The sequence below is a fragment of the Cupressus sempervirens genome, chromosome 4 (assembly GCF_028749045.1).
Source record: "Cupressus sempervirens isolate cs-2001-9-10 chromosome 4, ASM2874904v1, whole genome shotgun sequence".
Taxonomy (NCBI): domain Eukaryota; kingdom Viridiplantae; phylum Streptophyta; class Pinopsida; order Cupressales; family Cupressaceae; genus Cupressus; species Cupressus sempervirens.
This window is the reverse complement of record NC_143121.1, coordinates 105,747,052-105,764,862: the sequence shown is the minus strand read 5'-3', so window position 1 is coordinate 105,764,862 and position 17,811 is coordinate 105,747,052.

The window sequence follows — 17,811 nt, the reverse complement described above, 5'->3', positions numbered from 1 at the left end:
GATTTATGAAATTAGGTGCCCTGAGAATGATTACTCTCAATGTAATATTGTGATGCAAGAGGAAAAGTATTTTTTAAATTTATCTATTATCTATAAGGTTAGTATCAAAATATTTATTTATTTTTAAATATAGTTGTGTAGAGTTACTATAAAATTATAGTTGCATAAATTTATTATAAAATTATTCTTAAACATTTTATTTTTAATTCTATATATGGCGTTTAATTTGTAGGACTTTAAATTATTTTAATTTTAAGGATATTGTTACATAAAACATTACATTCAAGAGTAGAGTTATGGTTAGGGTTTGTTTTAAGGTTAGGGTTAGGATTAGAGTTAGAGTTAGGGTTAGCATTAAGATTAAAATTAGAGTTAGGGATAATTTTAGGGTTAGGGTTTGGATTAGAGTTAGGGTTATGGTTAGGATTATTGTTAGAGTTAGGGTTACAATTAGAGCTAGAGTTAGGATTAGGGTTAGAGTTACAAGAAAAGTTATAGTTAGAGTTAGGGTTAGGGTTAGGTTTGGAATTAGAGTTAGAGTTAGGGTTAGGGTTAGGGTTTTAATTAGGGTTAGAGTTAGAGTTAGGGTAAGGATAAGATTAAGAGTTAGGGTTAGCATTAGTGCTACAAATATAATAAGGGTTAGGGTTAGAATTATAGTTAGGGTTAGAATTAGTGTTAAGGTTAGAATTAGAATTAGTGTTAGAACAAGGGTTAGAGTTAGAGTTAGAGTCAGGGGTATAGTTAGCAATAGAATTGGGGTTAGAGTTAGGGGTTAGTGTTAGGGTTACATTTAGGATTAGGGTTACAATTAAAGTTAGAATTAAAACTAGAAGTAGTGTTAGTGTTAGTGTTAGTGTTAGTTTAAGAGTTAGAGTTAGAGTTAGAGTTGGACTTAGACTTAGGGTTAGAGTTAGGGATAGAGTTAGAGTTGAGGTTAGGGTTAGGGCTAGGGATAGGGTTAGGGTTAGGGTTAGGGTTAGATTTAGAGTTTGAGTTAGTGTTCAAGTTAGAGTTAAACTTAGAGATAGAGTTGGGTTTGGAGTTAGAGGTAGGATTAGAGTAAGATTTAGGATTACAATAGGGTTGGGGTTAGCATTAGAATTATGGTTAGGGTTAGAGTTAGAGTTATATAGTGTTAGGGTTAGGATAAGGGTTAGACTTAGGGTTAGGGTTAGTGTTAGGGTCAAGGTTACAATTAGAGTTAGAGTTAGTGTTAGGGTTGGAATTAGGGGTAGGGCTAGAATTAGAAATAGAGTTAGAGTTAGAGGTATGGTTAGGGTTAGGGTTAGAATTAGCATTAAAGATGGAGTTAGGGTTAGAATTAGTGTTATAGTTATGGTTAGGGTGAGAATTAGAGTTAGAGTTATGGTTAGGGTTAGAGTAAGGATTAGAGTTATAGTTAGGGTTATAATTAGGTTAGGGTTAGGGTTAGAATTGGGGTTAGAACTAGAATTGGGGTTAGGGTTAGGGTTAGCATTAGGGCTACAAATAAAATTAGGGTTAGAGATAGAGTTAGGGTTATGGTAAGGGTTAGAATTAAGGTTAGGGATAGAATTAGGGTTACAAATATGGTTAGTGTTAGAATTAGGGTTTGAGTTATGGTTAGGGTTAGAATTAGAGTTACAGTTTGAGCTAGATTTAAAATTAGAATTAGAGTTAGAGTTGGAGCTAGAGTCAGAGTTAGGGTTAGAAATAGGGTTAGGGTTAGAATTAGGGTTAGCTTAAGGATTACAATTAGAGTTAGGGTTAGCATTAGGGTTAGGGTTATAATAAGAGCTATAGAGTTAGTGCTAGTGTTAGTGTTAGTGTTAGTGTTAGTGTTAGTGTTAGTGTTAGTGTTAGGGTTAGGGTTAAAATTGGGGCTAGGGTTAGGGATAGGGTTAGGGTTAGGATTAGAATTAGAGTTAGAGATAGGGTTCAAGTTAGAGAGAGTTAGAGTTATTATTACAGTTAGGGTAAGGGTAAGAATTAGGGTTATGGTTAGAATTGTGATTTCAAATACAATTAGTGATAGGGTTAGAGTAAGAATTAGAGTTTGAGTTAGAGTTAGAATAAGGATTAGAGTTAGAGTTAGAGGTAGGATTATAGTTAGGGTTAGAATTGGGGTTAGAGTAAGGGTTGGTTTTAGGGAGATGGTTAGGATTGGGGTTAGGTGTACAATTATAGTTAGAGTTAAAACTAGATGTAGTGTTAGTGTTAGTATAATTCTTAGTGTTAGTGTTAGTTTAAGAGTTAGAGCTAGAGTTAGAGTTAGAGTTAGAGTTAGAGTTAGAGTTAGAGTTAGAGTTAGAGTTAGAGTTAGAGTTAGAGTTAGAGTTAGAGTTAGAGTTAGAGTTAGAGTTAGAGTTAGAGTTGGGGATAGGCTTTGGGTTAGGGTTAGGGTTAGATTTAGGGTTAGGGTAAGAGTTAGGGTTAGAGTAAGAGTTAGGGTTAGAATTAGGGTTGGGGTTAAGATTAGAACTAGGATTAGAGTTAAGGTTAGAGTTAGAGATATAAATAGTGTTATGGTTAGGGTCAGGGTTACTCTTAGGGTTAGGGTTATAATTAAAGTTACAATTATAGTTAGAATTAGGGTTAGGGTTACAATTATAGTTATAGTGTTAGTGTTAAAGTGTTAGGGTTATGGTTAGTGTTAGTGTTAGTGTTAGTGTTAGTGTTAGTGTTAGTATTAGTGTTAGTGTTAGTGTTAGTGTTAGTGTTAGTGTTAGTGTTAGTGTTAGTGTTAGTGTTAGTGTTAGTGCTAGTGCTAGTGTTAGTGTCAGTGTTAGTGTTAGTGTTAGTGTTAGTGTTAGGGTTAGGGTTAGGGTCAAGGGAAGGGGAAGAATTAGTGATAGGGAAAGAATTGGGATAAAATATATAATTAAGATTAGGGTTAGGGTTAGAATTAGAGTTTGGGTTAGAGTTAAATTTAGTGTTAGAGTTAGAATAAGGATTAGAGTTAGAGTTAGTGTTATAGTTAGGGTTAGAATTAGGGTTAGTGTTAAGGTTAGCATCAAGGATACAATTAGGATTAGGGTTAGCATTAGGGTTAAGGTTACAATTAGAGCTAGTGCTAAAACTAGAGGTAGTATTAGTGTTAGTATAAGAGTTAGTGTTAGAGTTAGTGTTAGAGTTAGAGTTAGAGTAAGAGTTAGAGTTGAAGTTTTAGTTAGAGGTAGAGTTAGAGTTAGAGTTAGCGTTGGGGTTTGGGTTTGTGTTAAGTTTGTGGTTAGAATTAGAGTTTGATTTAGGGTTATTGTTAGGATTAGGGTTACAATTAGAGCTAGAGTTAGGATTAGGGTTAGAGTTTAGTTAGAGTTATAGTTAGAGTTATGGTTAGGGTTAGGTACAAAATTAGAGTTAGAGTTAGTGTTAGGGTTAGGGTTAGGTTTAGGGTTAGAATTAGGGTTAGAGTTAAAGTAGGGGTAAGGGTAGGAATTAGAGTTACGGTTAGCATCAGGGTTACAATTATAGTTAGGGTTAGAATAAGAGTTAGGGTTAGAGTTAGAATTAGAGTTAGAATAAGGGTTAGAGTTAGAGTTAGGGCTATAGTTAGCCTTAGAATTGAGGTTAGAGTTAGGGGTTAGTATTAGGATTATGGTTAGGATTAGGGTTAGCATTGGGATTAGTGTTACAATTAGAGTTAGAGTTAAAATTAGAAGTAGTGTTAGTGCTAGTGTTAGTATAAGTATTAATTTTAGTATTAGTTTAGGAGTCCAAGTTAGAGTTAGAGTTAGAGTTAGAGTTAGAGTTAAAGTTAGAGTTAGAGATAGAGTTAGAGTTAGAGTTATGGTTAGGGTTAGAGTTTGAGTTAGTGTTTGAGTTAGAATTAAACTTAGAGATAGAGTTGGGGTTAGGATTGGATTTATGGTTAGGGTTAGAGTAAGAGTTAGGATTAAAATTAGGGTTAGGGTTAGGATTATAATTAGGATTAGGGCTAAAGTTAGAGTTATATATAGTATTAGGGTTAGGATTAGGGTTAGTGCTAGGGTAAGGGTAATAATTATAGTTACAGTTACAGTTAGTGTTAGTGTTAGAGTTAGGCTTAGAATTAGGAGTAGGGTTAGAATTAGAGATAGAATTAGAGTTAGATTTAGGGTTAGAGTAAGAGTTCAAGTTAGATTTAGAGTTAGAATCATGGTTTGGGTTAGAATTAGAGATACAGTTAGGGTTAGAATTAGTGTTAGAGTTAGGGTTAGGGTTAGGGTTAGGGTGAGAATTAGAGTTAGAGTTAGAGATAGGGATAAAGTAAGGATTAGAGTTATAGTTTAGTTTATAATTAGGTTAGGACTAGGGCTAGAATTAGGGTTAGGGTTAGAATGAGGATCAAAGATAGGGATATATAGGGTTAGCATTAGGGTTAGGGGTAGAATTAGAGTTAGAGTTAGAATTGGGATTAGGGTTATGGTTAAAATTAGGGTTACAAATAGAATTAGGGTTAGGGGGTTAGGGTAAGGGTAAGAATTATTTTTAGAGATAAAATTAGGGTTAGAAATATAGTTAGGGTTAGAATTAGGTTTAGGGTTAGTGTTACAGTTAGGATTTGAGCTAGAATTAGAGTTATACTTAGAGTTAGAGTTAAGTTAGATGTAGGGTTAGGATTAGAATTAGGGTTAGAGCTAGGGTTAACACTAGGTTTATGGTTAGAGTTAGGATTAGCATTACGATTAGGGTTACAATTAGAATTATAGTGTTAGTGTCAGTGTCAGTGTTAGTGTCAGTGTCAGTGTTAGTGTTAGTGTTAGTGTTACTAATAGTTTTAGTGTTAGAATTAGGCCTAGGGTTAGGGTTAGGCTTACGATTATGGTTAGGTTGAGAACTAGAGTTAGAGTTAGGGTTCAAGTTAGAGTTAAAATTAAAATTGTAGATAAAGTTTGGATTAGTGTTTGATTTAGGGTTAGGATTAGAGTTAGATTTAGGATTAGAGTTAGGGTTAGAATTAGGGTTGGGTTTAGGATTGGAGTTTGCATTATATATAGTGTCAGGGTTAGGATAAGGTGTAGGGTTAGGGTTAGAATTAGGGTTAAGGTTAGTGTTAGGGTTAGGGTAACAATTAGAGTTAGAGTTAGAATTAGGTTTAGAGTTTGAGTTAGACTTAGGGTTAGAATTAGGGTTAGAGTTAGGGTAGAGTTAGAGTTAGAGTTGAAATTAGGGTTAAAATTAGGATTAGTGTTAGAGTTAAATAAGAATATATAAGAATCATTTTTATGGAAATAATTTCCTAGATGATGATATGAGAATATTATATATTGTTGAATTTTTAATAATTCTAATACAAGTTTTATTGCAATGATCAAGAAATGTAATCAATAAATATATCTTTCATTAAGGACATCTATTTAGACTTATGATTTTATTTCTTAATTAACATATTTAGTAACCATATCCATTGAAGAAATCTTTTGTACAAAAGTAAATTTAGTTTTTGTTGTTCTCTTCTCCATCAAACTTACATATAATGATGGGTAAAAAAAATCCAAATACAACTAATAAGAATTAAAATTCTAAAATTGGAAACACCAATGAGCTATATATAAAAAAATATTTTTAATTGTGTAAACACATGTCACATTCTTCAATGATTATGATTCCTTCTTGACCTTTATTTGAATAATGATTGTGAAATGCTTCTTTCATCATAGAGGGAAACCAATCCACTTTTGTAGATGTCTCACACAAGAATTTTTTTGCATCTTCCATCTACATTACTTCATTTTCCTCAACATAGTGAATTGGCAATATTGTGTTCTCCATGACTTTAATTATATTTGTGCATGACTCTTTAATTATTTCTAGCCATTTGTCAAACTCAATCTCAAAGAAATCATTTTAGGTCATTCAAGTAGTCGAGCTAGTATCAATAATATTTGATTCTTTGTTCAAAACATCCATAACTCAAATAGTAACCTTGAAACTTATAAATTTTATTCATATAGCAACCTTGCCATCCACATTAATGATAAAATTTAATTTGAAACTTGAAAATATAAATATTTTGAAATGTGAAAATATAAAATTATTATCAAACATACAAATCTAAAACATGCCAACCAAAAGTATTTTGAAATATGTAAATCTAAAACTAATATGAAGTATACAAATCTAAAATTAAATTGAAGCATGCACATTTAAAATATGCAAATGAAAAGTATTATCAAATATATTTGAAAATAAATTCAAATTTTAAATCTAAATCTGAAATGAAACTAATTGAAATTATTGCTAAACTATTACATGCAAATATAAACAATTTTGAATGCAATTTTGAATTTGAGATGAAACTTTTTGAAATTGAAATCTAAATCAATGTAGAATATTAAAACTAATTTTGAAACTAAATCTACATCTAACTAAAATCTAAATTAAAAATAAAATAGAAATCTCACCTACAAAAAAATTATTCTAAACCTTAAATCTACCCTTCTTGAAAAACTCCAATCTACTCCAATAATCTCCACCTCTTCCTTTGTGAAAAAATACAAAATGAAAATTAAATGAGGAGCATTTGTTTTATAACCTATGAGCGACTCCTCATATCCCCCAATATTGTAATTTTTAATTTATTTCTAAGTTCTTTGTTGTTTTTAATTTTTTTAATTTTTTTGGGGTCCTATTATTTTGACCTTTTTATTTTGGTATGGTCATTTGTAACCCTATTATATCCAAGTCTATAATTTTGGGATGACCATGTGTCACCCTATTAATAAGGGGCATATTATTCCATGACAACCATGTGTCACCCTATTATTTTGGGAATAAATTTATGTTTTATTATTTTATAAGATGCCACATAGCCATGGTGAAATAAAATACATTTACGAAATCATTTTTAATTAAATTATTGTGTAACTGCTCCCATTTCTTTTTCATGGACGAAGAATCTATTTTGGCATATTCTCACGCTTGGCATTTGTACTGTCATTATATAGAATGCCTCTCGACATAATTGTTTTCACTTGGAAAAAAACCTTTAAACCTTTTTAAGGTAATATTTAATCTTACATGACTTTAAAATCTACCTTTATTATTTTTAAAAGGATATATAGCTCTATTTGTTAATGATTTTTTTTTGTATACATATAGGTGCTTTGAAAGAGGATAACCTACTTTCAGTTGAGTTAACTCTAAATAGTTGGAAAATTTTGTAGTCTTCCAAATAGGTAAAGATATTTCAAAAGATAGAAAAAAATTAACTTTGTGAAAATCTTCTAAAAATGGAAATCATTAGATTGTAGTTAAGTTAGTATTTGTATTCTCATTATTGTAGTATAGTAGTTTGGACAATAAGAAATATAAATTAATTTTAATCTCTAAAATCTTACTGTATAATTTTTTTCTTTCATGACATAGCAAACGAATAAAATTTAGTGCATTGTCTAATATAAGAGCAAGAATATGGTTTTGAGAGGATGGAAATATGTTTTAGCCAAATTCATTGAAGGATATGAAAATACTCCCAAGGCACATAATATATCTGATGAAAATACTCTCAAATTGAGGAAAAGGAGAAATAGGAGATAATTTTGATAGAAATGTAAGCCATATAGGAGGAGATGTAGAAGTTGAAGAATATAAAGTGAAGTTAAATGACCTACCATTTTAAAATAGTATACTGAAAGAAATACATGGAATTCAATGTATTATATTATGAAACTAGTCTTCCCAAATAAATGTATAGTATTATATCATTTGAAATGAAAATAAATAGTTATTCAAAAAAATAAGAGGGTTGTTTTATTATTAATCAGGCTAGGTCAACTAAAGAGGGTTATGCACTAATTTGATTAAAAGGAAAATTTTAAGATTTGAAACCTAAGTATAATAGCTACTTGTATATATAAATATTTTTTGGGGAGGACTTGTAAACTTTTAAATCTTAGAAAATAATTTAGATTTTTCATATTGCATTGTCAATAGGTAATTAAATTTCAAATTAATGTGACTTATATTTTTAATACACTAAAATGCTTGCTTTTATTTTAGTAATAAAATAGAATATGCTTATCATTATTAGTAAATTTAGTCAAACTTTTTTTCTAAGAGTCAAATTATGCTACAAGGATATTTTGATGGTATTGAGTCTTACATTTTTGAAAAGTCACCATCCTATTAGAAATGTGTCAAGGGGGATATTTTATTAAGTCTATAAAATTTCTTGAATGACAAAAAATTTGTTTGTAAACATTTAGCATTTTATTTTTGATATATTTGATCTCTTTCATGTTATGCAATAGATGCCTTGACAATTGATAGGAGATTAATAATACTTATAACAATTTTTTTGGTAAGCAGTGATTATTTTATTTTTAGAATATTTGGTTCACTATAAAGAATCAATATTCAATTGAACATTAAGATCTTACCAGATTATAGTAGGAAAATACATCTGTACATGTTGGCACATTGATTTCTACCTAAGGATATATGTTAAATGTAGCTAGCCTATAAGTAATAGGTGATGCACCAATGACTATAACTCAAAATTTTGTTGAAAATCACAAAAGTTCTCAACTAAAAAGATGTTTCCCCACAAACAATATACACATGCTTGAGAAATAGATTGATAAGAAAGTTTGTAAGTTGTTTCATGTTTACAAAAAGGAGAAAAATGTTTTTAAATTTGTTATCTACACTAAAATTATAATATTCTCATAGAAGTGCACTGTAAAATGCTAATTTTTACATTTTTAGAGACCACCAATGCATCCTTGGTTACTTTCCAAATGATAGAATGGAAAAGAGTGTTGCACTCTTTACTATTAAATTTCTCAATTATTTCATGTTTGCAATTTTAAAATTAAAAATATGTGAACTTTCCCATGTTTTTTCACAAGAGTATTTATCAGCTATATCTATAATCTTCTAAACAAGCCCTTTTTGTTTTTAACTTTGTAGCACTTGGTACATGAAGCCACATGGAATGAGGCATTTAAATGCAAAACCCATGAATTTGAAGTACTTTAACTTACTAATAGAACCAAATAATTAAGTAGAAGAAAGAAGTTGTCTTAAAAAATAATGGAAGTCTGTGGATTGAGATCATACTCTTTTAAAAAATACACCTGGTTTTAAAAAATAGAGTCCATATTAAGCTCATGGTGAAGAGTTTGCTCCCACGATATCTCACTAGATCCACTAAGGCTTTCCTTTTCCTCCTAGGGTTCTTTATTCAACCCTACACTAGGGAATCACAATTAGATCCCCTTACATCAAGAGAACGACCCAAGAATTCAAGTTTTCCTTCTCTCCTTTCCACTCTTTCCACTAGGAACATTTAAGCCTCCAAAGGAAAATCACATTATCTGATTAGTTCTAGGTTTTAACAAGGATTAGAAACTTCTAATTAGTTTCTTCTTCCATCCCCCACCATTCTATACCATTCTTTTAGGTCCATCACACCCATAACCCCAAATTGTTGAAATTGGCCTTGTAGCCCTAAGAGCCCATATTAGCCCTCCTAAAAAAAAGGATTTAGATTTTCCTCCAAAAAAACCTTAATAATGCTATCTATTTTCTAAGGAAATTTTATCTCCTATTAATCTAGGTTAAATGATTTTAGTGGTTTTAGGTCATAGCATTGTCCGTACAGTATAGTTTTTGAAAACCCCTATTTTGAGGTTTGCTAAGGTAAAATCAATGTCTTTCTTCTTTCAAGGTATTCCTCTCCACTTCCTACTTCCTCATTTTAATCTAATACCCTTACAACCTACTCTTTCCTTACCTTACAAAGATTGTCTCACACCAATCCCTTATTCACTTCTGCACTCCTTTACAAGCATAAATTGCACCTTGTCAAGCTATGGTAGCTTCCTTAGGGCTCACTTGTATCCATAAAAAACTACCTTCAAAAGACTCCAACTTCCATATTTAAAACTTATATAAAGGATATTTCCTAATATCTAATGGCCATGAGAGTTTGAGCATGGAAGTTCAAGTCATTTCCATTTCTATGCTAACAACTCAAAACTAGACATCAGTATCACACAAAGAAAATGATTTTATAAACCTAAGGAAATGAAACTCTTGAATCTAAATAACTATGTATAGTTTGAAAAAATGATCCAAAGAATACAAATCAAAGAAAAAAGTAACACAAACAACTCCTCTAGTTCATTAGTTCACAAAAACTATTCCAAATGCTCATAGAATGTTGCACTAATAGGTATTTTCTGTACATCCAAGTATCAAACCCCTAGATTTGGATTGTGAGATGCTTAATAATATGCCCGTTACTTTTTTCCAATTGAACCAATAAATAACTACTCCAAGTAGTTTGTTTCCAAAAACTATCTAAAAAGTTGCTAAGCAACTTTGCAAACTTGATAAGTTGTCAATGAGCAACTTTTGCAATTATTGCATACCAAGGCTCCAACCTTGACCAATTTGGTTCCAAAGCTCTCCACATGGATTGCTATCATAAAATGACCATTTTTCACCTATATTTAACCACTGATTGGGTCCTTTTAACTTATTTTTCCATTTTGAGCACTTTGAGCAACTTTTTACTTCCTAGGACCTACTTGACAACTTTTAACTTCCAGATTTAAATCAACCTACTAACTTCCCTACACTCACCTTGGGACTCTAAAAGTAGTCCATACTACTTCCATTGTAGGTTAGACCATGTACAAAACAAAATGTCTTTAGGGTTTGACCTTACCCCTAGGTGCTCTTGCACTAGCTTGGATGCCCAATCCAAGTTTAAAAAATGAGCACCCATTTTTTAAAGTATCAGACACCCATTTTTTATTTTGAAAAAATGGGTGCTACTTTTTAAAATAACAACAAACATGAGTTATTTTGAAAAATGGGCACATTTTTTTTAAAAATGAGTGCCCATTTATTTTCTAAATGGGTGATCATTTATTTATTTTAATGGGTTTTAATATGCTTTTTAAATGTTGATTCTATTTTTTCAGAATGGGCACCTATTTTTCATAATTCAAACAACTAGTGCCTATTTCTTACAAAATAGGAAAATATTTTCTTATCCCAGCTTAAATTTTGATTTGGGATAGGCTTGATGGGACCAAGCCTATGCCTTGAGCTCTCAAGATTTGGCTAAGGCATTGAGCTAACAATGTTAGGCCTTGCAATAATTTTTAGAGGTTATTCCAAATCAAATTTTTTGATGAACAAAAACTCATTAGAGTTCTCACTATCTTGATTTCGAAAATATCAATTTTATAGTATTATGATTTAATTTACTATTTTTGCATTATTTTTTAATCAATGGTGGTACTTAAATGTAAAATAGAGGAGTTCATTAAAACTTTAACACATTTTTTATTTTATGATTTTTCTTCAATTAATATGTGTCATCAATCTACATACAATTGTTTTGAAGTATTAAAAATAGAATTTTTTTTTTTAAAGTTAAAATTTGGTCAAATTATGCATTCTTACATGAGAGATGTTTTTTTTTTATTAGTAAGAGTCTGAAGCCAAGATTAATGATTATGTGTTGTCATTAATTATTATTATTACTTATTAACCATGGGTAGATTTGAACCCAAAACCTCTTCGATTAGAGGTTCACAATTTACTATTGTGTTGTAGGATATTTCCTATACATGACAGGTTTTAAAATTAGCCTTTAATAACCAATTAAAATAAAAAAATATTTAATAAGAAAATAAGGAAACATATTTTCATTAATATTTGGTGTGTTGGGTAATATCATTTAAAAGTATTTACAAAAAAATCAATTATTTGTGTCAAATTATGGTATTCATACATGAGTGTGGTATGCTCATGAATTAGGCATTTAAAAAAGTGAATTTTAAAGATCCATACCAAAAACAAAATCTTTTAAATAACTATACAAATAAATTACATACTGAAAAAGTTGATTTAGTGAACTACACTAGGTATGTATAGGATCATGGTGTGCCAAAACGTGGCGATCTGAAAAATTTGTAGTTTTAAAATATCTCAAACTATTTCAAAATCTATTCCAACTTTTTTCCCACCCACCCTAATACTAAATGGAAACAATTAATATGTTTATAAGGGCTACTATATCATTTGATACCAAACCTATATTGTCAACATTAAAAAATCCTAAATATGTGCTTTCGGCCTATTTTTATGTGATTTTTACTTCAAAGATGTAGCTGATGACTTTTTTTCACCAAAATTTGATGAAATGAAAAGTGTTTCTTAAGAATGTTCTTATCTTTCCATAAATGTAAGGTTTGTCAAATTGTAAGTTTAGTAAGTGATTATTACTTATTTTCTAATGGAGTTATGTATAAAGTGCTGACTAGCACACTACTTGAAAAACAACTATAACTTTCAAATGGTACAACATCTTTTAAATACAAAAGATGCATCACATTCTATGTTTCTTCTACTATAAGGGAGAAAAAAAACAATTGAACTTTGCAGGATTTTGAATTAGTTAAGGTGGTCAGACAAAAGATTTTTTTATTCCAAAAATATTAAAGTAAAAAATTAATTATTAATTATTTATTTAGAATAAAATACCCAAAAATATATGTCACATCCAAGGATGAGTATACTACTTATATCTAGAATATTATTAAAAAATATTATCATTTGATTTTGATTAAGGTGGTCAGACATACATCTACTTCTTATTTTTGTTCTAAATTTTTTGTAATATTGCATTAAAATTCAAAATTTTGACCAATCAATTTTTTTTTTTTTGAGATGAGTCCTAGTAGTTTAGAAACTAGATTCAACTTTCTAGAGATTCTTTTCTCTCAACTTTTTGATATAAAGTTAATAACAAGTAAAAAATTGCATGTCAAGTTGGCATAACCCTAATTTTTTGATTTTTTATTGCCACTTAAGAACATAGTTTGGTTGACCATGATCCTGCACATACCGCACATTTTAATTTTGAAGTTTTTTAATATTTGTTAGTGAATAGTTTTTCCCTAACATGAGTGAGTTAAACTTTACAAAGAAAATACTAAATTAACAATTGCTTGAGTTCCCATGAAACAATATGCAACTATCTATGTAGTATTACTTTCCAATATTGTTAGGTGCAGCCACCATATGAAAGATATTCATTAATTTCTCTTTATGAGAGAATACCTTCCCATGGTTATATTTACTAGAAAATACTTAAAAGGCTATAACAATCAATTTTTCAATATGAAGAGAATGTATGATTTGAAAAACTATTCAAATTTAATAACAACAACCATCCACATGATTATTAATTACAATGAAATCTAACTATGACTTTCAAGTTTTCTTCCCTCAATTTATTCTTATTTCAAAATGAGATTTTATCTGTAATAAGAAAAGAGAACTTTTACATGTAACTCATTTCCACAAGAAAATAAATCTTAGTTTCTTAAGACAATGATATATATATCTGAAAAAGCTCTGATAGTAGAATTTTATAATTATCCTTATCATGGAAATCTTACCTAGAGTTGGAAGCAAAGATACTAATCTAAAATAGTTATATCCCATATCTACTAAGAGTTGACCCCTTTCTTTTAACTAGTTATTACATATATATCCTTTTCAAGAATGGATAAACCATGATCCAAAATTACCCCACTTGGAGTAAATAGATTTTACTTACCTAACTATGCTAACTACTAAATCATGATAAAGTAAAGAAACTAAAAAATCACAGTCCTTTCTAGCTAGTGGCTCCATGTGTCATAATATCCTAAGATTTCTCCATAGAAGCAGTGGAAAGTTTCCTAATTTTTAGGTCTTGTATACAATAGTAAAGGTGGAGATAATCAATTGATATGGTAGATCAAGATATGCGATCATCTATTTCAAAACCTCTTTTTCCTTATGAAGATTTCCAATCTTTACTTCACTAATTTCCATTCATTTTTTATTAATTATCAACATGGATTCCATGTGAGCTATATTGGAGAAATCTGGCTTTGTTGGCCTCTTCTTTCTTTCACCTCCATGAACTTCTTTTATAGGTCTTTGAAAATCTCTTTAGTGGGGTAAATTAAATATTTTCCCTCTTTAGCCCATTGTTTATAATAGAATAATTTCAAGTAACCCTAGATGATATCATTAATACCATCAAGCACATTAAGAAGATCTTCATTTCTAGAAGTCCCTTGTGTGATCGCTTCATTCCTCCATTCAATGCAATCTTTGATCACATAGTGATGGGGACACAACCCAAGCATAGAATGGACACAACGGGAAAAGCGAAATTGCATTAACTATGAAAATAAGCTAGTACATTTAGTACAGAGATAATAGACATCAAAACATGCCCTAAGGGCTTACAATAGCACAAAACTGGAGATAATTTCTCCTTTTAGTACCTCCTCTCAAACTCCACTCCGAACTGCCTTTTACAATGCCAGTAATGTCCTTAAATAGACCCCAAAGGGTTAAGGACTAGGAGTACATTCTAGCAAGTGCTAGTAGGCATCCACCGACCAATTAGAAGGCTCCGAAAGCTGTGTTAGAAGTTGTTACAAATCTAGAAGAATCCAAAAATGGTAACTGAACTTTCGGGAGGCATAATTTTTGAACCATAGCTCCGATTGATGAACCATTTACATTTCTGGAAAGCTCTCGAAGCGCTCTATAGCCCTATAAAGGAGCTTTTCTTATCCCCCATTTTTCAGCCATTTTCAAGGTCATTTAATGCCCCTAACCTGACTTTGAAGCATTGTTAGGAGGTCTCCAAAAATTGAAAAATTGCAATAACTTTAAAACCATGGGGCCTTTTGACCTGATTCTTTTTCTGGAATGCTCTAAATTACAATTACATTCATCCATCCAATTTACACCTTCTAGCTCACCAAAATGATGGCTCAATTACATACTCCTATTTTTTCGACATTTACAGGTATCCCAAGGTGTTCAAATACTCTATCCTAGAACACTGATAGTGGAACTATGAGAGTTGGAACCTTTATTTGACCCAAATGGGTATCCAAAAATGAAAACACATGAAACAGAAACTAAGTCTAAGTACCTTTTTTTTTTGGGTGACACAGGATTGCCCTTATACCTCTAGATGCTCCTACATCAGACACCCAGGGTAGATTAAAAAGTGACCCTGTCACTTTATGAATGGTAGAGGAAATCCCACATGGGAAACCTCAGCTACTGAAATCCAAGTTGAGTCCTCTATCGACCGTCCTTTCCACTTGACCAAATACTCTTCATACTCACTATTTCTGCTACTCCTACCCACACAATGATCTAGAATGTCTTCTATTTCCTCCTTCTTAGAAGCAGGAATTGGACATGGCTCTCACACCAGTTCTTCATCTGCACCATCATCATGATACTTCGTTAAGTCTGTAATGTTGAAAATAGGAGAAATGTGAATACCATCTGGCAACTCCACCTCATATGCATTTCCTGAGTCATGTTTCTTTAGAATTTTGCAGGGGCCAAATTTCTTCATTTTTAGCTTGTTGTAAGTGTCTTCTGGAAATCTTTCTTTTTGTAATTGTACCATGACTAGATCCCCTACTTGAAATTCCTTATGTCTTCTCCTTTGATCAGCCCTAGCTTTATACTCTTGATTCATCTTGGTAATGTGTGCTTGAACCTCCTCATGTGTGCTTGTACTCCTATTTACAGAGTTATTGTAAGTAAACTTGGCTTGTGGTAGAATCAAATTCCACCCCTTAGGCTTATCCCCAACTAAACATCTTAGCAAATTACCCAGACTTTTGTTTACCACTTCTGTTTGGCTGTCAGTTTGTGGGTCATGTGTGGAACTGAATTTCAAGTCTGTTCTCAACTTTTTCCACAATGTTCTCCAGAAATACCCCACAAACTGAGTGTCTATGTCAGATTATATACTCCTTGGAAGACCATGTAGTCTTACCACCTCTCTGAAAAACAAGTCTGCAATATGGACAGCATCATGAGTTTTGAGGCATGGAATGAAATGTGCCATTTTGGAGGACCTATCAACCACCACAAATACTGAGTCACTACCCCTTTGTGTCCTTGGCAATCCAAGAACAAAATCCATACTTATGTCCTCCCATGGCTTTGATGGAACATGCAATGGCTGATATAGTCCAGTATTGTGGCTAAATCCCTTGGCAACTTGACAAACCTGGCAACTCTGTACAAAATTCTTCACATCTTGCAAAATATGAGGCCAAAAATAATGTTCTCTAAGAATGGAAATGGTCTTATCTCGACCAAAATGTCCTGCCATCCCTCCACTATGTTTCTCTTTAATCAGATTTTCCCTCATGGAACTCCTTGGAATGCAGAATTGGCTGCCCTTGAATAACATACCATCCTGAATCAGATAGTCTAACCACTTAGTTCTATCTATAGTAACAGGCTCTTTACAAGCTTTCCATGCTTCAGCAAAATTAGGATCTTCATGGTATAGATTCTTGAGTTCATCAAACCCAACTACTTCAACCTGCATTACTGTAAGCAACAACTATCTCCTGCTTAGTGCACGTGCAACCCTACTAGATTTTCCACTTCTATGTTTCAACACAAATGTATAGCTCTGCAAGAACTCTACCCACTTCATATGTCTTTGATTCAATTTACCTTGGCTATTTAGGTACTGTAATGCCTAATGATCAGTATACAAAACAAATTCCATTGGCAATAAATAATGCCTCCATTTCTTTAAGGCCTGAACTATTGCATAGAACTCTTGATCATAAACATAATACTTCTTCTTTGCATCATTCAATTTTTCACTAAAATATTCAATAGGCTTACCTTCTTGACTTAATACAGCCCCAATAGCACTACCACTAGCATCACAATCCACCTGGAACACCTTTCTAAAATCTGGAAGTGCCAACGTAGGTTGTTTTATCACCTTCTTCTTCAGCATTTCAAAACTTCTTGCAGCCGCAGTAGTCCATTTGAAATCTTTTCTATCCCCTCTTATTGTGTCAGTTAGGGGTGCACATATGCCATTGAAATTCTTAATAAACTTCATATAAAAACTAACCAGACCATGAAATGATCTTACCTCGATAGCAGACCTTGGAGTAGGCCATTCCAAGATGGCTTTTACCTTCTCTAGATCCATTTTGAGACCTTCAGGTGATATAACAAACCCCAAATACACTAACTCCCTTTTTGCAAAGATAAACTTCTTTAAATTAATTAATAGTTTCTCTTCCCTTAACCTTTCAAGGACACTATGAATATGCAACAAATGTTCTTCCAAAGTCTTGCTGAAAATTAAAATATCATCCAAATTGACAATAACAATTTTTCTCGAGAACTTCTTAAGTACCTCATTCATAAGTGGCATGAAGGTGCTTGGGGCGTTCGTCAATCCAAAGGGCATGACTACCCACTCATAAAGACCCTCCTTGTGCTTGAAGGCCGTTTTCCACTCATATCCTTCTCGAATCCATATTTGGTGATAACCACTCTTGAGATCTATCTTTGTGAAGTACTGAGCTCCACTCAAGCAGTCCATAAGATCATCCATTCTTGGCAAAGGAAACTGATATTTGATGGTTATCCTATTTATAGCTCGAGAGTCTATACACATCCTCCACTCTCCATCCTTCTTTGGTGCTAGTACTGCAGGTACTGTACATGGACTCAGGCTCTCCCGAATCAAGCCCTTCCTCAATAGTTCCTGAACCTGTCTATTTAGCTCCTCAGTTTTAGTAGGAGTCATCCTGTGAGCAGCCTTGTTAGGCAAACTAGCTCCTGGGATTAAATCTATCTAATGACTGATTTGCCTTACTGGTGGAAATCCTTCAGGAACATTATTAGAGATAATATCTCCAAACTCACCTAGTAAATCTGAAACTTCAAGTGGTATTTCACTACTACCTTCTTTATCTTTCCTAAGAATCAAAGCATAGCACATACGCTGATGTTTCATTC